Below are 4,603 nucleotides of genomic sequence, written 5' to 3'. Positions count from 1 at the left end.
CGCATTTCCATGAGGGCCGCATGCTCTAAGCTGCTGTCGAATCACAACACAGGAACCGCTGGCCCAATCAGAACCCGTTACGTATTTCTAAAGGAGGGACTTTATAGAGTAAGGAAGTCATCAGCGCGTTTTTATGACAGTGAAAACAGCTGTATACAGATAGGTGAATTGTGTGAAAAATACTGTGTTTTTACACCCGAAACATGAACACATGTTATAATGCACACTGTAAGCACAATCAAAGCTTCAAAAAAGCGCGAAAAACGAGACCTTTAATTAATTTTCTTTAGAAATCGTTCCCTGTTAACTAGGATTGGAGATGATGGAGATGATGACAAAATTTGTGCCCAACATGGCATTGTGACTATGATATTCCAATTTTTGCCATTAATTAAATCCGCAACTTGGATTAAATCATATTAAGTTATTCCAGTCTTAGAAAGCAATAAAATAAAAACTTGAGTGCCACAGCGAAATAAAAACTGCAATTCAATCCAGCAAGCCACTTGGCAATCCTTGCATCATGAATCGTTAGGAACTGAAGGCTGATATCTCTCTGCTAATTTAGTTTCTGGCTCTGTTTCTCAGTAAAATACAGAGATATGAAAAGTGTAGCCACGCATTTCATAAGCAGAACAAATCTCCAGGAAGAAGCTAATGAGTCTGACATATACAACCCATTCTCACTCCAAAGGCGTCAAAAACCGAAGCATGGTCAAGCGCCCCTAGCGTCACTTTTATGACGCCAAATGTGCCTCTCGGCGTCGAATATCGAAGCACTACGACCTTCATTGCTTTCAATGGGAAACTTTTGGCGTCAGAATTCGACACGAGGACATTAGATGTTTATCGTTATGAAATCACGTTCAAGAAGTCTCATTCAGCACACATCGCGATACTTGCTATCAGTGACAGTTCCACAGTTTGGGTGAGTAGTCGTATATACGCTCTTTTAATGCCTTTTATAAAATGTATTCTGTCTTATTTATTAATCAGATTAGTGCCATATGTTTAATCGCTGTATTATATCGGTCATCCGCGGCTGTCTTTGAGTTTCATTGCGTTTAAATAAATGAACACAGCTGCTAATTAGTCTGATTAAACTCTATCTGTCACGTGACGTGCCATAGACCTTCGATCCGTTTTATATTATTATTAATTTCAGGATCAATGATGTAAGTTGTATTTGTAGTAAAATCATGGTAATCACGACACTTAATAGTAATAAATGAAATGTGAAGTTAAAACACAGTAAACAGGACATTAGTAACTGTAACTGTAGTTTTACTATGGTATATTAATAATCAATACAACAATACAATAATCACCAAACCAGCTATGTTTGTATCACTGTAATGTTAGTGTTTTTATGTGCTTTTATATGACAGATATCACAGTAATCATATGTTCTGTACCATGCTTTTAATACCTTTTAATGTAAATCCAAAAAAAAAAAATCCAATTAAAAATAAATAATAAAACATGCATTTTTCCATCTTGCAGTTCTTTCATATCAGTTTATATATATATATATATATATATATATATATATATATATATATATATATATATATATATATATATATATTATATCACAGATCATTATTAACATTCTGTATATAATTCAATTTTATTTACTCTCCCCTTTTTATTATTTTTATTTTTATTTTTAGCTGAAAAGACATAAAGGCAGTCAGCCCAGTGGTGTTTCTGGAGAGGGATTCCTTCAGAAATGGAGAAGACAGAAAGCTGCGGAGGCAGATATTTGCAGCAGTAAGTCTGTGATAGTTTGTCTCTTTTATCAAACATTCCTGCTGTTATAATTTGTACAGCATTTGTTGTTTCTTAAACTGTTGCACTGTCCAAATACCCAAACTTGCCATCTTTGCACTTGACCACTTGATTACTTATTTGTAGTCTTTCCTGTATTTGGCCTAGTGTTCGAGTGAGCATGATGACCACAAGTGTGTGTCAAACTTTTCATGACCTGATGACTGTGTTTCCCAATCCTGATCCTGGAGAACCCCAGCACTGCACGGTTTTGGTGTCTCTCTTATCTGCCTTGGAGTCTTCACTGATGAGCTGATGAGTTGAATCAGGTGTGTTTGATCAGGGAGACATCTCAAATGTGCAGTGTTGGGGTTCTCCAGGACCAGGATTGGGAGCCACTGCCTTATGGGACACTTATGTGTTTACAGAGATTTTTAATAACTAATTATCAATATTTCACATACTGTACATTGGACAGCTTCCCATGACCTCTTGTGAGATCTCGGCAAAAAGTCTGACGATTTATTCCGAAACATGATGCATGATGGGATACACTAAGCTTTGTATAGCGCTCCAGAGCAGTATTGGAGAGGTTTAGTGTGTGTTAAGGACGCTGTGCTTTGGCATTATTAAGACAGTTTCGTTCACACACTGTCACGTACACACACTCTCAAGTGGCCAAGACTGCAAGTGTGGGTATCTGGACAGGGTCAAAGTCTTAAAAATGATCCCTAAACACATCACAGTCTTAATAATCCAGTTTAACACTTGTATGATATTGTACAAGCCCCAGGACAGCCTCATCTGACATTATCAAAAGAATTCATATGACTATAGCTTGTTATTAATTACTTGCTTTCAATAATGGATGCATTTAACATTTAATTATACAGCATCTTTACAGAGGTGTAATGTACAAGTTGCACGTAATTAATAATATTTCCTTCTTTCTGTCTTACAGAATTTTTTGCAGATAATCCTAATGCTGTTCTTCTTTTTCAGGTCTAAAATATCGAGCTCAACAGCTCACTCAAGAGCCAACCCTCACAAACCTTCCTAAAAACTAAAAGAGCTATTACTGAGTCTCAGCGAATCTTGCCATGATCAGCTCTTCCCAGGTACATTTGTTTAGAATATTTTTTTAATCAACATTTACTCCTCAAATGCTCTGGTCTGAATCTTACTTTAAATTAACTTAATTATGTTTAATGAGCAATATTATTTGCACACAGAGTAAGTAGAGATTATCTTGTTTCACAGAAGAGAAGGAAGACCAAGGAAATGATTTGCTCAGGATGAGAAATGAAGATGGCCATCTTGTGCTCAAACAAACAGAAGTCCTCTGGTATGTGTGTGTTGAAGCAATGCTGTGTTATACAACATTTTATGATGATCTCTCACAGAACTGGTCATGTCAGCCTTGATTTCTTTTTTTACTATTACAATTACAGCATGTTAGCAAAGTGTGACTGGACATTTTTAATATTATGTTTTTAAAAACACACCACCTGTTTTAAAAGTAGACGAGTATCATGAAATTGGTTTAGTTGATATAAACACCAATGTACATTATTTCATTGTTTTCTAAATGTTATGTTATAAATTGTGAATTGATAGTGGATTGGTTTGAAGCCAGGCCTTACACTGCACAGACTAAAACACATTTGTGAGAGAAGTCAGGAACTTTGGAGAAAGATTCTAGAGGGAAAAAACACATTTACTGCAACAATAGATGAATTCTAGAGTCTATGAGAACTACACATGCTAATGCAGTCTAATGAGCAAGATCTTTGCCTCTGTAACTTTTTCTTAATTCTTTAATTTTTATTGCAGTATTTTAATTTGTACAGATGATCTCATCAGCCAAATGAGGGGTTTTGACCAAGTGATGCTCTTGAAAGGAGTGAAAGAAGAGGATGTGCTAAATTCTCTTCAGAGAAAAAGCTTCTCAAAAGGTCTCAAAACAGCTTGAAGAATGGTAAGTGTACAGTACTACAAGGGTCATAGTTGCTCACACTGCTAAAATCACACAGAACATAAGCTGAGCTCTCTGTCCATTAAACAACTTCATCTGGATTGTTTGTTTCATTTTGACCAGGTCTGGGATCTTAGGACTGAGAGATCCTCTGGCTGAGAGAAGCTACACCACATCAGTGCTGGATATCAACCACAAACTGTTTCCAGACACGAGAGAAGAAGAACACGATGGGGAGATGAAACCAGTTTAGATGTGATGATGGGAATCATTATTTTCTGGAACAGTATCTCATGTCTTATATGTATCACATGATCTGTATCACAGTTGAATGGATGGGACTGTGTGACTTTTAAGGACATTTCATCACTCATCTGTGTGAACTGATTTATATATGAGGTTAATGTATTTTTGATGATAATTATTTTCATTGAATCTTATTCGTCTTGATGCTACTTTATCAACTTTATAGTCTATGCTTCAATAAAATGAAAATGGTGAATATTGTGTTCTGAAGATTCTTGTTAAATACATAATTTTACTAGGTAGGCTGATATGTGTTTATTTTAGACTTGGAAAAACTACATATTAATTATTGGGATTATTTTTTTATTTAAGACAAACATTTTTGATCGGATTAATAACATCTGGGACATCAGTACACCAGAAAGTAATTTTTTATATTTTAGTAACAAATATGCAAATTTTTTAGTGAAATAAAGGGAGTTACGAGATTAACTATTCTGCATTACAAGATGGTGCCATGGACTTTATTGTTACAAACACTTGAGGGATAACTGAGAATGTAGCAGGAATGATCAACGTGGATCTTGTACTGCATTAAAACCAAGAGCACAC

General features: G+C 35.5%; 1 long non-coding RNA gene across 2 annotated transcripts; it reads left to right on the top strand.

Annotated features, from left to right (window-relative positions):
- The first annotated feature begins 1,659 nt into the window (after positions 1–1,659).
- Positions 1,660–4,247, top strand: LOC127986466 (uncharacterized). 2 transcript variants are annotated; one of them, XR_008160880.1, is made up of 6 exons: positions 1,672–1,773; positions 1,939–2,099; positions 2,773–2,888; positions 3,031–3,115; positions 3,621–3,748; positions 3,869–4,247. It is a non-coding gene; the product is annotated as an uncharacterized LOC127986466 (long non-coding RNA). The 2 variants fall into 2 exon arrangements; XR_008160881.1 differs by lacking the exon at positions 1,939–2,099 and having other exon boundaries at positions 1,660–1,773.
- The last annotated feature ends 356 nt before the right edge of the window (positions 4,248–4,603 follow it).

The sequence above is a fragment of the Carassius gibelio genome, chromosome B21 (genome assembly GCF_023724105.1).
Source record: "Carassius gibelio isolate Cgi1373 ecotype wild population from Czech Republic chromosome B21, carGib1.2-hapl.c, whole genome shotgun sequence".
Lineage (NCBI taxonomy): Eukaryota > Metazoa > Chordata > Actinopteri > Cypriniformes > Cyprinidae > Carassius > Carassius gibelio.
Note: the sequence above shows the minus strand (reverse complement) of the source record. Positions and strands in the feature narration are given on the sequence as shown.